The following is a 22182-nucleotide window of genomic DNA, read 5'->3' as shown; positions in this document are numbered from 1 at the left end:
TGGAGCAAACATCGCCGAGAACAAATTAGCTGCTAAAATAAAATACTCGAGTTGTTCTAATCCGTCTTAGTCTATGAACAACTGAAAACCTATTTGTTTTTTGTTGTTGTTGTTTTTTTGTTTGACTTGTTTTCTTTCTTCATTTTTTTTTTTTTTTTTCTTTTTTAGAAACGAAAACTATAAGAACTCTATTCCTGCAAAAAAAAAAAAATCAAATTTTAGCAAATTACTATTGGCTCCTAGTATTGTTTGTTTGTCACCATGTTTGTGTGCGTCAAGAATGTATAAATTGCATTGAGAATTGTCAATCAAACCAGAGTCCGATTTTTCTTTTTCATTTCTTCGTTGATGATTATAGAAAGACAAACAGCAGCACATTTCTTCCTTCCAGGCGTTGTATACTTATTTAATTATATTCTTATTGGCGCTTACAAGACAGTTAATGTAGTCTTTTGTGGTAAATTTTAAAACTATTAAGCATTAATTGGATAGTTACGAAATAACGAATGTTGTTAATGCTGGTAAGAAAATACTAATAACAAGGAAGTGGATGCAATGTGCTACCGTTAGTACTAACCATAATTTGATCACAAATGGAAAAGAAAGAAAAGAAAACAAAAAACTGTTTGAATAATTTCTTTTGAATAACGAATGTTTTTCTTTAGGAAGGTTGCAGAAAATAAAAGATTGAGAGAGCTTAACTACTTCTTGATTAGAATATGATCATTTTATGTGCAACTGAGGCAGAACATGGTTTTTACAAATCATTATTCAAATTTAATCATTAGATCTTGCTAAAATTTTTGTTTTTTTGTCATTAAATGCAAAAAATCTAACTTCTGCTTTTTTTTAAAAAAGAATCACACAAAGGCTTTGGCACTAGTATGAAACCGCAAGCTCTAAGATATCTAAAAGCATGCACTATCTTCCGACCATTCGCTGGGCACGGAAAAAACACATACTACATTTTAGTCACTGTGTATTAAGGTATGCATCAAATACTTGCCAATCGTATTTCGTTCATTTCGGGGTTTCGGGAAGGGGAACAATGAAATAAAAAAAAAAAGCCTACGATCGAATGATCGCGTACACTTTTCATCATTTAACTGACAGGTAAACTGAAGGAGTTACTACGCTCCACGAATTTAGTTTAACTTAGTTACTTAGTTACTACGATCTTAGTTTAACAACGGTGTAGTGGTTACGCGCAGTCCTACTAAAGTTTTTGGTGTCGGCCTAGCGTCAAGGAGCCGAAAAGGTGCTTTTGGTTTGTTTCTAATAAAAAAAAAAAAAAAAAAAAAAAAAAAAAATGAAAGAAAAGAGTATCTAAGGCAAAACCAAGACAAGTGAGTTTAGAGGAGTTCCATTTAAGTTTTTATCATTTATCAAGAATGCTTTAAGTAACAAAAAGTACTGCGCTACTTATTTTCAATGTTTTCTACCTTATATTTTAAAACTTGAAGCAGTTTAGCCACTACTGTTTTGTACACTTTACTCTCTCAAGTCTTCAAAAATACTTAAAAGTAGTTCCTGATTTAAAAAAAAAAATAATGCTTAGAAATAAATTTGCATTTTTAGGGGTAGTCACAAGAGACTTTCAGAGTCCGTCTTGAGTTCCTGAAATATCTGTATTAAAATCTGCACTACCACTGCTACTACTGCTACTCACAAGAGCATCCCAGTGAGCGAGGAAAAGTGAGGAGTTCTTCTCGCTCGTATCGGTGAGTGAAACAGAAGAAGCATCTTTCTGAGAATATCTCTTTAGTTTGTTCACAGCTTTATTTCTTTTACAGTTAAACTGACACAAGGCCAACAAATGAATGGTCAATTAGGGATACTTTTCAATGGACAATCTGTACAAGTCCACTTCTTTAAAACAATCCTTTAGTTTGATGAAAGATACGTGACAATTTTTTTTTTTTTAAATGGCATGTTCAATGCACTTTGAATCAAACCTTTTGTTTGGCTTTTTCATAACATGGCTTTTCAATGTTTTACAGAGTTTTTGTTAAAATTAACCCAGCCTCAGGTAGCAAGTCTAAGCATTGAAAATAAAATATCGAAAGTACTGAATTTTGAGTGTACATATGGTTCTGGGGCAAGGTTGGTTAAGGGTTAAGTTAGGTTAGCATCAGACTTGGCTCAATTGTGGCTGTAACTTAATTGTAATTAAATGTATTTTCATGAAGTAATTGTTATTGTATTTTATAAGGTACAGTCACAAGTAATTGTAATGATATGACTTGTAAGTGAATTACAAGTCCAAGTCATTGTAATTCAGTTGCTATTAAAATTTCAAGTAATCCTAATTCAATTACATTTACAATTGAAATTGACCCAAGTCTGCTAGATAGTATTTTTAAATTTGTTCTCCATCAATCCTGAGGTTCTATGATTTAAGCAAATACATTTTTAGGCTTGATTTAGGTTGGGCAGTATGTAAAAAATGTAATATATTAAAAATTTTTAAAAAAAACTTTGCATTGTTCCATTCACCACACTCTGTGAGTTTGTGAAAAATCGAGATAAGATGTGCAAGGCTTTTCATGATTTTCTTCGTTATCTCTGCCATAAATTCATTAGTTGGCCTGACAATCTGCAATTGCTCCATTGCAAAGTTCCCTGCAGTTTTCTGTATGGCTCTGTGGCTATTAGCATGAATAGAAATCAATTTGTTGACATTCCACCTGATTATGATGAAGGCAAGCTATATCTTCCAGTATGGTGCTATCTCTATCAGTCCCATGGTTATCTGTGGTCCAGGACTGAGAGCGCACTGTTTAAATGTCCTAAGGTATTGGCATGACGCATGGATGCATGAATATATGTATGTATGTATGTATGTATGGAAGTTTGTTTGTATGTATGTATGTATGTATGTATGTATGTATGTATGTATGGAAAATTGTATGTAAGTATGTATGCATGTTTGAATGTAAGTATGTATGCGCGTTTGTGTGTATGCATGCATTACTTTTGCTAACATGATGCTGTCAACTGTAATTTAGGGTCATAAGTTTGTCCTTTTCCATTTGTCGTTTGATGTTTTGAGTGTTTTAGGTCACTTTTTTAAATTGTTTTACCTTTTTGTCAGTAAACATTTAAGGAGTTCATTTCTTCCAATAAAATGCTTTGTTTAATTTATATGTAAACTGAAATATTTCAAAAATATTTCTTGCTACTCAGTTTAAAGTCTTAAATTAGTTTACACCGTCCAAATTTTTAAACTTCAACTTTGTTTTTTAGATTTTAGTTTGTGAGAAATTGCTATTTGGGAAAAGTTTGAGGCTAATGACAAACAAATCTTCCTAAGCTCTGCTGTTTTGGTGATGGATTAAAGTACCATCGTTACAACAGATGAAAAGAACATTTAAATACAGAGGTTCTCCAAATGTTTTTTGACAGAAAAAATCTGTCGGGGCGCTAGTATTTTGAGTTGATTTTGGATTGTTCAACTTGGCTTTTGATCGCATTATGCATTTGAATCTGCTGCTGCCCAGTGTTATTTTTAAATCTTGGTTAGTTGGGTTATTTCTGAAAGAAGGTTAAAAAACCCAAATGTTTTAGAATGAAATTGTTGCAGTTTTAGTTTCATACAACGAGCCCATGTTTTCATTGTTCAAACTTACAGTTACCCATCGACTTATTCAAATGCCCACAAGTTTTTTCGTTCAAAGGGAGGGAGCCAGCACACAAATTCGTTGAAAAAGTATCGCTTCTCGGCCTAATGGCTAAGATCAAGTGTAGTATCTGTTCTTATCAGTTTAATATCTGGTACGCCGGCATAGTCCGGCTCATATATTAATCTGATTTTTGGCATTTGGTCAAGGGATCGTAGGTTTACCTCGCCCTGACCGCGGGTTGCCTCGGCGTTGCACTACTGCTGAGTGCGGCCCATTAAAAAGAGAAAAGAAAAAAAAACGGAACGATGCGGTTAGGGTCCAATCAAAAAACCACAATTGCGAAGATTGGGGCACGTCCGAGGCTCCCCACACAACGGGAAAGGCATACTTACCTGACGGGGAAGTAAACCTGATCAACATGGGGCTTCTTCCAGGGTGAGGCTCTTGCATTGCACTTCGCCTGGGCTGACCCCTGCGATTACCGCTAACGTCGGTAACTCGACCGTACAATTTCTGGTAGTGGGGGCCTGCGTTCGCGCTCGCCCCCTTTAAAGATGCAAAAAAAAAAAAACCCTCACTCAGCCCTCTATGAGTTACTGGACGTAAACGAGTATTTGAGAAAAGGTATATTTTATGTGTATTTATATGTTATGTATATATCCTCGAGTGAAGATTTGTCAGTGAGAAGGTAAACAAAGCTTCCTAAAAGTGTAAACACATTTTATTTCGTTCAAAAGTTCTTTGTTGTTGTTGTTGTTTTTTTTTCTTTCTTATAAAATCAATGAAAATCTAGTCGCAAACAGTAAGCGTGATCGAACGGCTGCAACACCAGAAATCATACAATGTGTGGCTGTAATAAAAAACAATAATGGTAACAATTGTTGAAAGAAAAAAAAAATAGTCGCAATAATAAAATTATGATAATAATAGTAAGATTGAAAATAATAACAATCGTAATAATGGTAATAAAAGATGATGATAGCAATAACAGACTAATAATAATACCAACAGCAATGATAATAACGATAATAACAATCGTAATAATCATAAAAAATAAGTAATGGCAATAACAAACTAACAGTAATGATAGTAACAACAATAGTAACAATTTCCATCCATTTTTGTATATTTCATATTGGATTCTGGTATATTTTTTGACTTGTAGTTTATGACTTGAAAACAGCTATTATTGCATGTTTGGATCAGTTACAGCAAGTCTACAAATCAACTTCGCGTAAGTTTCCAATGCCTTAACAATAATCTTTGAACAGGTGTGTAGCTATGAAATTAGCCTTTGGTATTGTTTAGATTGCCGTTTTGGAACGATTGCAACATAGCCTGAATGTTTGGCAACACACCGCTGCTCGCGATTGTAACACCAAACAACAGCTTGTTTAACTTCTTCGTCGTTGCGAACAGCTAGCTGCAAACGACGAGGAATGATCCTGGCTCTCTGGTTATCGCGTGCAGCATTACCAGCTAGCTCTAACATTTTCGGCGGAGAGGTTTTCAAAAACTCCAGCTAAGTAGATGGTGCGCCTAAACCGATGAGATTAGACACGACCAACAGGAAACTGAAGAAAGCCACTCTTAGCCTTAGCTTTTCCACCTTTTCCACGTGCTTACATTTTGTTTTCTACTGAAAACAGACTGACAGACTAGAGATCTCGTGCGGCTTTTTGTTAAACAGAAAAGAGTTTTTTGACCAATAGTGAAAAAGAAATAAACAATGCTCAAATGACGTAATCTTTTAAAAACCAATAGAAGTGCGTAGAACGGAAAAGTTATCAAGTTGGAAACCACAAATCTACTTTAAATTAAATCCAGTTGCAATGCAATGAAAACAAAGAAGAAAAAATTTTCACTGCTAAGCTCGTCGAAATGATCTGACGCACCAAAAGCCGGAGGAAAACAAGCGCCAAAGGTGGCAAAAAAAGGCGAGAAGCGCGCTGGTAAGAAAGGCGGAAAAGTCGCTGGAACTGGTGACAAGAAGCGCAAGAGAAAGAGACGAGAGTCTTATGCCACACAAATTTTAAAAACATTATACGCATTAGAAAATGGGTTCAAATGAAAATATCTGTTGCAATCGTTATATTTTATGGAGCAAACATCGCCGAGAACAAATTAGCTGCTAAAATAAAATACTCGAGTTGTTCTAATCCGTCTTAGTCTATGAACAACTGAAAACCTATTTGTTTTTTGTTGTTGTTGTTTTTTTGTTTGACTTGTTTTCTTTCTTCATTTTTTTTTTTTTTTTTCTTTTTTAGAAACGAAAACTATAAGAACTCTATTCCTGCAAAAAAAAAAAAATCAAATTTTAGCAAATTACTATTGGCTCCTAGTATTGTTTGTTTGTCACCATGTTTGTGTGCGTCAAGAATGTATAAATTGCATTGAGAATTGTCAATCAAACCAGAGTCCGATTTTTCTTTTTCATTTCTTCGTTGATGATTATAGAAAGACAAACAGCAGCACATTTCTTCCTTCCAGGCGTTGTATACTTATTTAATTATATTCTTATTGGCGCTTACAAGACAGTTAATGTAGTCTTTTGTGGTAAATTTTAAAACTATTAAGCATTAATTGGATAGTTACGAAATAACGAATGTTGTTAATGCTGGTAAGAAAATACTAATAACAAGGAAGTGGATGCAATGTGCTACCGTTAGTACTAACCATAATTTGATCACAAATGGAAAAGAAAGAAAAGAAAACAAAAAACTGTTTGAATAATTTCTTTTGAATAACGAATGTTTTTCTTTAGGAAGGTTGCAGAAAATAAAAGATTGAGAGAGCTTAACTACTTCTTGATTAGAATATGATCATTTTATGTGCAACTGAGGCAGAACATGGTTTTTACAAATCATTATTCAAATTTAATCATTAGATCTTGCTAAAATTTTTGTTTTTTTGTCATTAAATGCAAAAAATCTAACTTCTGCTTTTTTTTAAAAAAGAATCACACAAAGGCTTTGGCACTAGTATGAAACCGCAAGCTCTAAGATATCTAAAAGCATGCACTATCTTCCGACCATTCGCTGGGCACGGAAAAAACACATACTACATTTTAGTCACTGTGTATTAAGGTATGCATCAAATACTTGCCAATCGTATTTCGTTCATTTCGGGGTTTCGGGAAGGGGAACAATGAAATAAAAAAAAAAAGCCTACGATCGAATGATCGCGTACACTTTTCATCATTTAACTGACAGGTAAACTGAAGGAGTTACTACGCTCCACGAATTTAGTTTAACTTAGTTACTTAGTTACTACGATCTTAGTTTAACAACGGTGTAGTGGTTACGCGCAGTCCTACTAAAGTTTTTGGTGTCGGCCTAGCGTCAAGGAGCCGAAAAGGTGCTTTTGGTTTGTTTCTAATAAAAAAAAAAAAAAAAAAAAAAAAAAAAAATGAAAGAAAAGAGTATCTAAGGCAAAACCAAGACAAGTGAGTTTAGAGGAGTTCCATTTAAGTTTTTATCATTTATCAAGAATGCTTTAAGTAACAAAAAGTACTGCGCTACTTATTTTCAATGTTTTCTACCTTATATTTTAAAACTTGAAGCAGTTTAGCCACTACTGTTTTGTACACTTTACTCTCTCAAGTCTTCAAAAATACTTAAAAGTAGTTCCTGATTTAAAAAAAAAAATAATGCTTAGAAATAAATTTGCATTTTTAGGGGTAGTCACAAGAGACTTTCAGAGTCCGTCTTGAGTTCCTGAAATATCTGTATTAAAATCTGCACTACCACTGCTACTACTGCTACTCACAAGAGCATCCCAGTGAGCGAGGAAAAGTGAGGAGTTCTTCTCGCTCGTATCGGTGAGTGAAACAGAAGAAGCATCTTTCTGAGAATATCTCTTTAGTTTGTTCACAGCTTTATTTCTTTTACAGTTAAACTGACACAAGGCCAACAAATGAATGGTCAATTAGGGATACTTTTCAATGGACAATCTGTACAAGTCCACTTCTTTAAAACAATCCTTTAGTTTGATGAAAGATACGTGACAATTTTTTTTTTTTTAAATGGCATGTTCAATGCACTTTGAATCAAACCTTTTGTTTGGCTTTTTCATAACATGGCTTTTCAATGTTTTACAGAGTTTTTGTTAAAATTAACCCAGCCTCAGGTAGCAAGTCTAAGCATTGAAAATAAAATATCGAAAGTACTGAATTTTGAGTGTACATATGGTTCTGGGGCAAGGTTGGTTAAGGGTTAAGTTAGGTTAGCATCAGACTTGGCTCAATTGTGGCTGTAACTTAATTGTAATTAAATGTATTTTCATGAAGTAATTGTTATTGTATTTTATAAGGTACAGTCACAAGTAATTGTAATGATATGACTTGTAAGTGAATTACAAGTCCAAGTCATTGTAATTCAGTTGCTATTAAAATTTCAAGTAATCCTAATTCAATTACATTTACAATTGAAATTGACCCAAGTCTGCTAGATAGTATTTTTAAATTTGTTCTCCATCAATCCTGAGGTTCTATGATTTAAGCAAATACATTTTTAGGCTTGATTTAGGTTGGGCAGTATGTAAAAAATGTAATATATTAAAAATTTTTAAAAAAAACTTTGCATTGTTCCATTCACCACACTCTGTGAGTTTGTGAAAAATCGAGATAAGATGTGCAAGGCTTTTCATGATTTTCTTCGTTATCTCTGCCATAAATTCATTAGTTGGCCTGACAATCTGCAATTGCTCCATTGCAAAGTTCCCTGCAGTTTTCTGTATGGCTCTGTGGCTATTAGCATGAATAGAAATCAATTTGTTGACATTCCACCTGATTATGATGAAGGCAAGCTATATCTTCCAGTATGGTGCTATCTCTATCAGTCCCATGGTTATCTGTGGTCCAGGACTGAGAGCGCACTGTTTAAATGTCCTAAGGTATTGGCATGACGCATGGATGCATGAATATATGTATGTATGTATGTATGTATGGAAGTTTGTTTGTATGTATGTATGTATGTATGTATGTATGTATGTATGTATGTATGGAAAATTGTATGTAAGTATGTATGCATGTTTGAATGTAAGTATGTATGCGCGTTTGTGTGTATGCATGCATTACTTTTGCTAACATGATGCTGTCAACTGTAATTTAGGGTCATAAGTTTGTCCTTTTCCATTTGTCGTTTGATGTTTTGAGTGTTTTAGGTCACTTTTTTAAATTGTTTTACCTTTTTGTCAGTAAACATTTAAGGAGTTCATTTCTTCCAATAAAATGCTTTGTTTAATTTATATGTAAACTGAAATATTTCAAAAATATTTCTTGCTACTCAGTTTAAAGTCTTAAATTAGTTTACACCGTCCAAATTTTTAAACTTCAACTTTGTTTTTTAGATTTTAGTTTGTGAGAAATTGCTATTTGGGAAAAGTTTGAGGCTAATGACAAACAAATCTTCCTAAGCTCTGCTGTTTTGGTGATGGATTAAAGTACCATCGTTACAACAGATGAAAAGAACATTTAAATACAGAGGTTCTCCAAATGTTTTTTGACAGAAAAAATCTGTCGGGGCGCTAGTATTTTGAGTTGATTTTGGATTGTTCAACTTGGCTTTTGATCGCATTATGCATTTGAATCTGCTGCTGCCCAGTGTTATTTTTAAATCTTGGTTAGTTGGGTTATTTCTGAAAGAAGGTTAAAAAACCCAAATGTTTTAGAATGAAATTGTTGCAGTTTTAGTTTCATACAACGAGCCCATGTTTTCATTGTTCAAACTTACAGTTACCCATCGACTTATTCAAATGCCCACAAGTTTTTTCGTTCAAAGGGAGGGAGCCAGCACACAAATTCGTTGAAAAAGTATCGCTTCTCGGCCTAATGGCTAAGATCAAGTGTAGTATCTTTTAGTGATTTTAGTAAAGTTTTAATAAAGTTTATCTTGAGTTCTTTCTTATTGAGTTTTTAAAAAAATTAGTTTTACTTGCTTCGGTGGTTTATTTATGGTTTTGCATCTCGCTGCGAAGACTTAGAGACACCCCGCGTAAGAGACTATTTTCCTTCAAAACTTTTTTTCTCCTCCGTAGAGGCGAAAACGTAACTTTCCTCTGTAGCGAAGCCTTTGCTACAGAAACTTTTAAAAAACACTTACCCAAGTGAAAAACTTTAAAGATATACAGTTCGCTGTATATCTTCTTTTTTTAATTTTTTTAAGCCGAATTTATTCGCAGAGTTTTCTCCTAGGTTTCTTTTGACAAAAACCTAGAACACTTTCTTTAGCTACCCTAGCTAAACAAAAGAAACAGCCCTAAAAAGCAAAACAAAAAAATAAAAGCAGAGCGTAAACTAAATCAAATCGCAAAAAATGGAAACTCTCAAAGTCCAATCGATTTCAAAGCTAACTACTTCTGAAACCAAAGCAGAAGGCATTTCAAATAGCCAAAAATTTGTTGAGAACGGTCAGCCACATTCTACTGACCAACAAAAAATCAAATCTGCTGACCCGAAACCTTCAAACGAAGACGCAAACAAACAAAAAAACGGGTCAGCACTTTCTTTTGCAGAGGCGCTGAAAAAGAAACAGCCCGGAACAGCACCACCACAAGACTTCCAAACAAACACAAAAGAAGCCGAAAAAAGAGCTTTAAAAGAGGAAATACACTCCCGGATCTTTCAACTAATGTCCTTTACCAAAGACCAAACCCCAAATGGAATAGAAAAAAAAGTGGGAGAAATACAAGTAGCAATCCAAAAGGTGATTGGCCCAGGATGCATAACATCCATACAATATACGGGAAGGGGCCAATACACGGTAGAACTTAAATCGAAAGAGAAAGTCCAAGAGCTAACTCTAAAGGGATTAAACATTCCGGGAGAATTACAGAAGACAACAATCAAACCGAGAAGAAACCAAGTACTATTAATCACGATCAAGACAGACGCATCGGTACTAAACCAAGAGATCTATGAAGAGCTTAAAGATTTTGGTAAGATAGTAAATATTTCTTACGGATATTACACAAGCAACAACCAAATACGAGACGGACGGAGACTCGTTCACATCATCCCGACTGTTGACGTAAGCAAAATACCTCCGACAATTAAGATAGACAACAGGCTGCACCACCTATATTTCAGGGGAAAAAACACGACACCCATACACAAACCAAGAGACACACAAGAGCTACTGGCAGACCTAGCAATTTCAGACACTGACGAAATGTCACAAGATGAGGACGAAGACAGGGAAATAGAAAAAACACAAAAACAAGAAGCAGACAAACCCCATAACATACAAAACGCAACAAACGGAGAGACGGAAAAGAAAAAACAAATGACGCTGATACCCAAACCAGCACCCAGACCCCAAACAAGCATAACGCTACCACACAAAACGGAAACCCAACCAGTACCGACAACAACAAAAAAGCAAGACAACACAAACGAAAAAAACACTGAGCTTGAACACACCAACAACGCTGACGTCACAAGACAGTCACAAAACTCGACACCGACTCCTACACCAATGGAAACAGAGCCTACGGTGACGGACACAAAAACAGACACCCAACAAAAACCTACGAAAAGAAAAAGTGTGACGACGCCAACAAAAGAAACTAAAATGAACGACATAAAAACGAAACGAAAACCTAACCGACCAGAGACCTAACTTAACCAACTACACACACGATATCTCCAAACTAAAAAAATAAAAATAAAAATGACTATTACAATAAAAACAATGAATACGGCTGGTATGCGAAATCTCCAGAGAAGAAGGGAGATTTTGCATAACATACAGCAATCAGAACAACACATAACTTTTCTACAAGAGACGCACATCACGCCTGACTTGTACAGACAAACAGCTACGCTATGCACAGGCACCATACTATTCAGCTCCGGAAAACAAAACACCGACGGAACACTCATACACATAAAAGACCCTACAATCAAACCGACAAACACCGTAAACGACGTACAAGGTAAATACCAAATCACAGACATACACATTGACAAACTAGACATTACTATGATAAACGTATACGCACCATCAGGAAACACCACACAACACCAATACAAACGAAAAGAATTCTGGGAAAACCTAAAAAACATACTATGCACGCCCAGAATTCGAGACAGACATTACATACTGGCGGGGGACTTTAACGTAACACTATCAGACAAAGACAGACGTTCACCAGCACTACAAAAATACAGATGCATTTCACAACACGCACTACAAGACCTTATTTACACTTTAGACGTAGAAGACATTTACCGCACACTCCACCCAAACGAACAACAATACACACACTATCACAGCCAGACAAAGACGAGAACAAGAATAGACAGAATTTACACAAGCAAGACTCTAAGACAATACATCACAAATGCAGAACACCAACCCACCACACTTTCAGACCATTATAACGCACCGACAATCACCATAAACGTACAGCCCCAACCGAGAGGAAGGGGATACTGGATACTGAACAACACCCTACTAAATGACAAGACATACATAGACCTCATGACAAAACAAATAACCATTCAAACAGAAAAACACCCAGACTTTAGACAAATACCAGAATGGTGGGAAAATACAAAAAAACAGATAAAAGAAACAACACTGAAATACGCACACAAACGACACAAACAGAACAAAACACAAGAACTGAGACTAACGAGAAAACTGAGAAACACACTGAGAAAGGAGGAACGGAAACATCTAGACAACACCATGAGCACGAACATTAGACACAAACTCGAACATATACAGAGACGAAAAGAAGAAGCCGCACGAATACGAACAAAACAGATACGGAACATAGACGGAGAACGCCCGACGAACTACTTTTGCAATTTAGAAAAACAAAGACAGGCACACCACGAAATAACGGAACTGAGAGACAAACAAGGACAATTACAGCAAGACCCCGAACAGATACTAAACGTTATGACGGACTTTTACGAATCACTATACACCAAAGAAGACCTGAACATACAGACACAGACAGAAATACTAACCGAAACGAAGACCCCCCGACTAACAGAAACACAAAGAAAATTATGCGACGAAGACTATACAGAACAAGAAATCACAACAGCACTACAAAACATGAAAAACGAAAAGACACCAGGCACAGACGGACTGACAGCGGAGTTCTATAAAAAATTCTGGCCGCTGTTGACAAAACACTTTACAAAAATGACAAACGCAGTACTGGACCGATCTTACTTAACACAATCACAAAGAGACGCTCTAATCACATGCATATACAAAAAAGGAGACAGAACAGACATAACAAACTGGCGACCTATCTCCCTACTGAACATAGACTACAAACTCATCACAAAGACAATGACGAACAGAATAAAAAATACATTACCACACATCATCAGCCAATACCAGACTGCATGCATCCCACACAGACAAATACACATGAACCTACTGTACACCAGAGACATTATAAAAATAGCAAACATCGAAGACATGAGAAACACAGCAATCATATCCATCGACCAAATAAAAGCATTCGACAGAGTAGACTGGACGTACCTTTTCAAAACACTGACGAAATACAACTACGGACCCAAGACTATACGAAACATAAAAACGCTATACACAAACATATCCACAAAAATAAAAACAAACGGACACATCTCACGACCGTTTTACCCGACAAGAGGGGTAAGACAAGGATGCCCTCTATCCATGACACTTTACATACTACAGGCAGACATACTAATACAAAACATAACACAAAACAAACACATAAAAGGCATAAAGACAAACTACAACGAAACAAAGGTAACAGCATACGCGGACGACACACTCTTCTACATCACGAAACTGAAATCCTTACAGAACCTAGACAAAACCCTACACAGATTCGAAACCGCTACCGGACAGAAACTCAACAGAGACAAATGCCAAGGACTGTGGATAGGACAAAACAAAGACAAAAAAACCGGACCGCTTGGCTTCGACTGGACAGAAAACAAAATACGCACACTAGGCCTGACTTTCCCCAATGACGGAACAGACGACATAACAGAAAACTGGAACAGATGTACACACAAATTCAAAAAACAAATACAAGACTGGAAGAGACAAAATCTGAGTATTAAGGGAAAAATCACAGTGGTGAACACCTTAATACTCAGCAAACTATGGCACACTCTACAAATACTACCGACACCAAACAAAAAACAGATTGACAAGACCATGACACCTATATACGACTTTATATGGAACAACGCGAAAACAAGAATCAACAAAACACAGCTACATCAGACAATACGCAACGGAGGACAAAACCTAATAGACATAAACACAAAAGCACAGACACTACAAACAAAATGGACGATCAAAATACTCACACACAATACACACATGCCATGGACAGACACAGCAATACACTTTTTAAACAGATACCGGAACGCAAGACAAAACAAATACACGCTATACACAGCCACCACACCCAACGAAAAACCCCCTATACCCAAAACATACAGAGACTTAATACACAACTGGGAGACATTTACCAAAGACATAAAAGTACAAGACGACACACTCGAAGCCATACTGAACCAACCGCTATACTATAACCCCCTACTGCCAACAAAACCCACTACAGAAAACCCGTTCCCCCCCCTACCGAGACCCACAAAACACACAAAAACGCAAGACATACAAATAATAGCAGACTTGTGTAACTTATCGACACCAGGACTACTCACAGCAGACAAACTAGAAATACCACACAAAACACTAACAGAAATAACAAAAAGGATACCGACCACATGGATGCACAAACTGAACACAGAAACACCAAATTACACATATCGCAAATACATCCCATCCATCCACATAGAAAACAAAAACAGAAAACTGACACAGATAACGAACAAACAAATATACCACAGAATACTGACATCAAAAATGACACCCCCCGACAGACATATAAAATGGAACAGAAAACTCCCACCCGGACAAACGCCCATAACAAAACGAGACTGGGACAGAAAATTTCAAAAACTACAAGACAGAAACCTATATAACAAAGCCAACGAAATACAATACAAATACATACACAGAAAACTCCCATCACTCAACACTATGCACAAATGGAACAAAAACATAGACAAAACATGCAAACGATGCGACAAAAACGAAACGGAAACATTGCAACACTGGTTCTACTACTGCCCAGACACACAGAAAATATGCATACAAATCATAAACATACTGAACACCATATACCCAAACGACAAATACAGCAATACCCTAAAATTTTTTCTTATGGGTATTGCAACCGCACAAGACAGAAGTATAGGCGACACATGCATAGACACCTTTTACGAAACAATACAACACACACGAAACGCACTGATTTTCGAAAACAAAAAACTAAACGCTCCACTGCACTTTCACACGCTACTAATAAAGAGACTGAGAACAGAAATAAAGACAGAAAACAAAAATCAAAACACTTACAAAACCGCTATTAAAATTTGCGACGAAAACATCAAAAAACATTACAAAAACACAACAACACAAAACAACATAACCCTCGACAAATAATATCCGTAATATATAAAATGTAAATAATGTAAATAAAAAAAAAAAAAAAAAAAAAAAAAAAAAAAAAAAAAAAAAAAAAAAAAAAAAAAAACTTGACTAAGTAAAAAAAAAAAAAAAAAAAAAAAAAAAAAAACTTGACTAAGTAAAAAAAAAAAAAAAAAAAAAAAAAAAAAAAAAAAAAAAAAAAAAAAAATATTATATAGCAAAAAATCAAATAAAAAATATATACGATTGTAAATAAATTTATCACGAAATTGTAAATATGTAAATTATACCGTCCACAGCTGCCCATGGCTGATGTGACGTAAAAGGAAATAAAAAAAAAAAAAAAAAAAAAAAAGATCAAGTGTAGTATCTGTTCTTATCAGTTTAATATCTGGTACGCCGGCATAGTCCGGCTCATATATTAATCTGATTTTTGGCATTTGGTCAAGGGATCGTAGGTTTACCTCGCCCTGACCGCGGGTTGCCTCGGCGTTGCACTACTGCTGAGTGCGGCCCATTAAAAAGAGAAAAGAAAAAAAAACGGAACGATGCGGTTAGGGTCCAATCAAAAAACCACAATTGCGAAGATTGGGGCACGTCCGAGGCTCCCCACACAACGGGAAAGGCATACTTACCTGACGGGGAAGTAAACCTGATCAACATGGGGCTTCTTCCAGGGTGAGGCTCTTGCATTGCACTTCGCCTGGGCTGACCCCTGCGATTACCGCTAACGTCGGTAACTCGACCGTACAATTTCTGGTAGTGGGGGCCTGCGTTCGCGCTCGCCCCCTTTAAAGATGCAAAAAAAAAAAAACCCTCACTCAGCCCTCTATGAGTTACTGGACGTAAACGAGTATTTGAGAAAAGGTATATTTTATGTGTATTTATATGTTATGTATATATCCTCGAGTGAAGATTTGTCAGTGAGAAGGTAAACAAAGCTTCCTAAAAGTGTAAACACATTTTATTTCGTTCAAAAGTTCTTTGTTGTTGTTGTTGTTTTTTTTTCTTTCTTATAAAATCAATGAAAATCTAGTCGCAAACAGTAAGCGTGATCGAACGGCTGCAACACCAGAAATCATACAATGTGTGGCTGTAATAAAAAACAATAATGGTAACAATTGTTGAAAGAAAAAAAAAATAGTCGCAATAATAAAATTATGATAATAATAGTAAGATTGAAAATAATAACAATCGTAATAATGGTAATAAAAGATGATGATAGCAATAACAGACTAATAATAATACCAACAGCAATGATAATAACGATAATAACAATCGTAATAATCATAAAAAATAAGTAATGGCAATAACAAACTAACAGTAATGATAGTAACAACAATAGTAACAATTTCCATCCATTTTTGTATATTTCATATTGGATTCTGGTATATTTTTTGACTTGTAGTTTATGACTTGAAAACAGCTATTATTGCATGTTTGGATCAGTTACAGCAAGTCTACAAATCAACTTCGCGTAAGTTTCCAATGCCTTAACAATAATCTTTGAACAGGTGTGTAGCTATGAAATTAGCCTTTGGTATTGTTTAGATTGCCGTTTTGGAACGATTGCAACATAGCCTGAATGTTTGGCAACACACCGCTGCTCGCGATTGTAACACCAAACAACAGCTTGTTTAACTTCTTCGTCGTTGCGAACAGCTAGCTGCAAACGACGAGGAATGATCCTGGCTCTCTGGTTATCGCGTGCAGCATTACCAGCTAGCTCTAACATTTTCGGCGGAGAGGTTTTCAAAAACTCCAGCTAAGTAGATGGTGCGCCTAAACCGATGAGATTAGACACGACCAACAGGAAACTGAAGAAAGCCACTCTTAGCCTTAGCTTTTCCACCTTTTCCACGTGCTTACATTTTGTTTTCTACTGAAAACAGACTGACAGACTAGAGATCTCGTGCGGCTTTTTGTTAAACAGAAAAGAGTTTTTTGACCAATAGTGAAAAAGAAATAAACAATGCTCAAATGACGTAATCTTTTAAAAACCAATAGAAGTGCGTAGAACGGAAAAGTTATCAAGTTGGAAACCACAAATCTACTTTAAATTAAATCCAGTTGCAATGCAATGAAAACAAAGAAGAAAAAATTTTCACTGCTAAGCTCGTCGAAATGATCTGACGCACCAAAAGCCGGAGGAAAACAAGCGCCAAAGGTGGCAAAAAAAGGCGAGAAGCGCGCTGGTAAGAAAGGCGGAAAAGTCGCTGGAACTGGTGACAAGAAGCGCAAGAGAAAGAGACGAGAGTCTTATGCCACACAAATTTTAAAAACATTATACGCATTAGAAAATGGGTTCAAATGAAAATATCTGTTGCAATCGTTATATTTTATGGAGCAAACATCGCCGAGAACAAATTAGCTGCTAAAATAAAATACTCGAGTTGTTCTAATCCGTCTTAGTCTATGAACAACTGAAAACCTATTTGTTTTTTGTTGTTGTTGTTTTTTTGTTTGACTTGTTTTCTTTCTTCATTTTTTTTTTTTTTTTTCTTTTTTAGAAACGAAAACTATAAGAACTCTATTCCTGCAAAAAAAAAAAAATCAAATTTTAGCAAATTACTATTGGCTCCTAGTATTGTTTGTTTGTCACCATGTTTGTGTGCGTCAAGAATGTATAAATTGCATTGAGAATTGTCAATCAAACCAGAGTCCGATTTTTCTTTTTCATTTCTTCGTTGATGATTATAGAAAGACAAACAGCAGCACATTTCTTCCTTCCAGGCGTTGTATACTTATTTAATTATATTCTTATTGGCGCTTACAAGACAGTTAATGTAGTCTTTTGTGGTAAATTTTAAAACTATTAAGCATTAATTGGATAGTTACGAAATAACGAATGTTGTTAATGCTGGTAAGAAAATACTAATAACAAGGAAGTGGATGCAATGTGCTACCGTTAGTACTAACCATAATTTGATCACAAATGGAAAAGAAAGAAAAGAAAACAAAAAACTGTTTGAATAATTTCTTTTGAATAACGAATGTTTTTCTTTAGGAAGGTTGCAGAAAATAAAAGATTGAGAGAGCTTAACTACTTCTTGATTAGAATATGATCATTTTATGTGCAACTGAGGCAGAACATGGTTTTTACAAATCATTATTCAAATTTAATCATTAGATCTTGCTAAAATTTTTGTTTTTTTGTCATTAAATGCAAAAAATCTAACTTCTGCTTTTTTTTAAAAAAGAATCACACAAAGGCTTTGGCACTAGTATGAAACCGCAAGCTCTAAGATATCTAAAAGCATGCACTATCTTCCGACCATTCGCTGGGCACGGAAAAAACACATACTACATTTTAGTCACTGTGTATTAAGGTATGCATCAAATACTTGCCAATCGTATTTCGTTCATTTCGGGGTTTCGGGAAGGGGAACAATGAAATAAAAAAAAAAAGCCTACGATCGAATGATCGCGTACACTTTTCATCATTTAACTGACAGGTAAACTGAAGGAGTTACTACGCTCCACGAATTTAGTTTAACTTAGTTACTTAGTTACTACGATCTTAGTTTAACAACGGTGTAGTGGTTACGCGCAGTCCTACTAAAGTTTTTGGTGTCGGCCTAGCGTCAAGGAGCCGAAAAGGTGCTTTTGGTTTGTTTCTAATAAAAAAAAAAAAAAAAAAAAAAAAAAAAAATGAAAGAAAAGAGTATCTAAGGCAAAACCAAGACAAGTGAGTTTAGAGGAGTTCCATTTAAGTTTTTATCATTTATCAAGAATGCTTTAAGTAACAAAAAGTACTGCGCTACTTATTTTCAATGTTTTCTACCTTATATTTTAAAACTTGAAGCAGTTTAGCCACTACTGTTTTGTACACTTTACTCTCTCAAGTCTTCAAAAATACTTAAAAGTAGTTCCTGATTTAAAAAAAAAAATAATGCTTAGAAATAAATTTGCATTTTTAGGGGTAGTCACAAGAGACTTTCAGAGTCCGTCTTGAGTTCCTGAAATATCTGTATTAAAATCTGCACTACCACTGCTACTACTGCTACTCACAAGAGCATCCCAGTGAGCGAGGAAAAGTGAGGAGTTCTTCTCGCTCGTATCGGTGAGTGAAACAGAAGAAGCATCTTTCTGAGAATATCTCTTTAGTTTGTTCACAGCTTTATTTCTTTTACAGTTAAACTGACACAAGGCCAACAAATGAATGGTCAATTAGGGATACTTTTCAATGGACAATCTGTACAAGTCCACTTCTTTAAAACAATCCTTTAGTTTGATGAAAGATACGTGACAATTTTTTTTTTTTTAAATGGCATGTTCAATGCACTTTGAATCAAACCTTTTGTTTGGCTTTTTCATAACATGGCTTTTCAATGTTTTACAGAGTTTTTGTTAAAATTAACCCAGCCTCAGGTAGCAAGTCTAAGCATTGAAAATAAAATATCGAAAGTACTGAATTTTGAGTGTACATATGGTTCTGGGGCAAGGTTGGTTAAGGGTTAAGTTAGGTTAGCATCAGACTTGGCTCAATTGTGGCTGTAACTTAATTGTAATTAAATGTATTTTCATGAAGTAATTGTTATTGTATTTTATAAGGTACAGTCACAAGTAATTGTAATGATATGACTTGTAAGTGAATTACAAGTCCAAGTCATTGTAATTCAGTTGCTATTAAAATTTCAAGTAATCCTAATTCAATTACATTTACAATTGAAATTGACCCAAGTCTGCTAGATAGTATTTTTAAATTTGTTCTCCATCAATCCTGAGGTTCTATGATTTAAGCAAATACATTTTTAGGCTTGATTTAGGTTGGGCAGTATGTAAAAAATGTAATATATTAAAAATTTTTAAAAAAAACTTTGCATTGTTCCATTCACCACACTCTGTGAGTTTGTGAAAAATCGAGATAAGATGTGCAAGGCTTTTCATGATTTTCTTCGTTATCTCTGCCATAAATTCATTAGTTGGCCTGACAATCTGCAATTGCTCCATTGCAAAGTTCCCTGCAGTTTTCTGTATGGCTCTGTGGCTATTAGCATGAATAGAAATCAATTTGTTGACATTCCACCTGATTATGATGAAGGCAAGCTATATCTTCCAGTATGGTGCTATCTCTATCAGTCCCATGGTTATCTGTGGTCCAGGACTGAGAGCGCACTGTTTAAATGTCCTAAGGTATTGGCATGACGCATGGATGCATGAATATATGTATGTATGTATGTATGTATGGAAGTTTGTTTGTATGTATGTATGTATGTATGTATGTATGTATGTATGTATGGAAAATTGTATGTAAGTATGTATGCATGTTTGAATGTAAGTATGTATGCGCGTTTGTGTGTATGCATGCATTACTTTTGCTAACATGATGCTGTCAACTGTAATTTAGGGTCATAAGTTTGTCCTTTTCCATTTGTCGTTTGATGTTTTGAGTGTTTTAGGTCACTTTTTTAAATTGTTTTACCTTTTTGTCAGTAAACATTTAAGGAGTTCATTTCTTCCAATAAAATGCTTTGTTTAATTTATATGTAAACTGAAATATTTCAAAAATATTTCTTGCTACTCAGTTTAAAGTCTTAAATTAGTTTACACCGTCCAAATTTTTAAACTTCAACTTTGTTTTTTAGATTTTAGTTTGTGAGAAATTGCTATTTGGGAAAAGTTTGAGGCTAATGACAAACAAATCTTCCTAAGCTCTGCTGTTTTGGTGATGGATTAAAGTACCATCGTTACAACAGATGAAAAGAACATTTAAATACAGAGGTTCTCCAAATGTTTTTTGACAGAAAAAATCTGTCGGGGCGCTAGTATTTTGAGTTGATTTTGGATTGTTCAACTTGGCTTTTGATCGCATTATGCATTTGAATCTGCTGCTGCCCAGTGTTATTTTTAAATCTTGGTTAGTTGGGTTATTTCTGAAAGAAGGTTAAAAAACCCAAATGTTTTAGAATGAAATTGTTGCAGTTTTAGTTTCATACAACGAGCCCATGTTTTCATTGTTCAAACTTACAGTTACCCATCGACTTATTCAAATGCCCTCAAGTTTTTTCGTTCAAAGGGAGGGAGCCAGCACACAAATTCGTTGAAAAAGTATCGCTTCTCGGCCTAATGGCTAAGATCAAGTGTAGTATCTGTTCTTATCAGTTTAATATCTGGTACGCCGGCATAGTCCGGCTCATATATTAATCTGATTTTTGGCATTTGGTCAAGGGATCGTAGGTTTACCTCGCCCTGACCGCGGGTTGCCTCGGCGTTGCACTACTGCTGAGTGCGGCCCATTAAAAAGAGAAAAGAAAAAAAAACGGAACGATGCGGTTAGGGTCCAATCAAAAAACCACAATTGCGAAGATTGGGGCACGTCCGAGGCTCCCCACACAACGGGAAAGGCATACTTACCTGACGGGGAAGTAAACCTGATCAACATGGGGCTTCTTCCAGGGTGAGGCTCTTGCATTGCACTTCGCCTGGGCTGACCCCTGCGATTACCGCTAACGTCGGTAACTCGACCGTACAATTTCTGGTAGTGGGGGCCTGCGTTCGCGCTCGCCCCCTTTAAAGATGCAAAAAAAAAAAAACCCTCACTCAGCCCTCTATGAGTTACTGGACGTAAACGAGTATTTGAGAAAAGGTATATTTTATGTGTATTTATATGTTATGTATATATCCTCGAGTGAAGATTTGTCAGTGAGAAGGTAAACAAAGCTTCCTAAAAGTGTAAACACATTTTATTTCGTTCAAAAGTTCTTTGTTGTTGTTGTTGTTTTTTTTTCTTTCTTATAAAATCAATGAAAATCTAGTCGCAAACAGTAAGCGTGATCGAACGGCTGCAACACCAGAAATCATACAATGTGTGGCTGTAATAAAAAACAATAATGGTAACAATTGTTGAAAGAAAAAAAAAATAGTCGCAATAATAAAATTATGATAATAATAGTAAGATTGAAAATAATAACAATCGTAATAATGGTAATAAAAGATGATGATAGCAATAACAGACTAATAATAATACCAACAGCAATGATAATAACGATAATAACAATCGTAATAATCATAAAAAATAAGTAATGGCAATA

At 35.3% G+C, this 22182-nt stretch overlaps 1 long non-coding RNA gene, 5 other non-coding genes and 2 pseudogenes across 6 annotated transcripts; all 8 read left to right on the top strand.

Annotated features, from left to right (window-relative positions):
- The first annotated feature begins 1225 nt into the window (after positions 1-1225).
- Positions 1226-4597, top strand: LOC149877543 (uncharacterized). Its single transcript, XR_016447958.1, has 3 exons — positions 1226-1346; positions 1579-1721; positions 3247-4597. It is a non-coding gene; the product is annotated as an uncharacterized LOC149877543 (long non-coding RNA).
- On the top strand, positions 3712-3903 carry LOC149877545 (U2 spliceosomal RNA). The gene has a single exon (XR_016448230.1). It is a non-coding gene; the product is annotated as a U2 spliceosomal RNA (small nuclear RNA).
- On the top strand, positions 4008-4171 carry LOC149877544 (U1 spliceosomal RNA). Its single transcript, XR_016448152.1, has one exon. It is a non-coding gene; the product is annotated as a U1 spliceosomal RNA (small nuclear RNA).
- Positions 4598-9437: 4840 nt separating the features above from the next.
- On the top strand, positions 9438-9616 carry LOC149877542 (U2 spliceosomal RNA; annotated as a pseudogene).
- Positions 9617-15434: 5818 nt separating this feature from the next.
- Positions 15435-15671, top strand: LOC149877541 (U2 spliceosomal RNA; annotated as a pseudogene).
- Positions 15672-15775: 104 nt separating this feature from the next.
- LOC149877540 (U1 spliceosomal RNA) lies at positions 15776-15939 on the top strand. The gene has a single exon (XR_016448151.1). It is a non-coding gene; the product is annotated as a U1 spliceosomal RNA (small nuclear RNA).
- A 5262-nt stretch (positions 15940-21201) lies between these two features.
- On the top strand, positions 21202-21393 carry LOC149877539 (U2 spliceosomal RNA). The gene has a single exon (XR_016448229.1). It is a non-coding gene; the product is annotated as a U2 spliceosomal RNA (small nuclear RNA).
- A 104-nt stretch (positions 21394-21497) lies between these two features.
- LOC149877538 (U1 spliceosomal RNA) lies at positions 21498-21661 on the top strand. The gene has a single exon (XR_016448295.1). It is a non-coding gene; the product is annotated as a U1 spliceosomal RNA (small nuclear RNA).
- The last annotated feature ends 521 nt before the right edge of the window (positions 21662-22182 follow it).

This window comes from Hydra viridissima, unplaced genomic scaffold (genome assembly GCF_058129835.1).
Source record: "Hydra viridissima isolate aposymbiotic clone 2 unplaced genomic scaffold, HvirCarnegie_v1 scaffold_16, whole genome shotgun sequence".
Taxonomy (NCBI): Eukaryota; Metazoa; Cnidaria; class Hydrozoa; order Anthoathecata; family Hydridae; genus Hydra; species Hydra viridissima.
The sequence above is the reverse complement of the archived record's forward strand: the minus strand, read 5'-3'. Positions and strand labels throughout refer to the sequence as shown.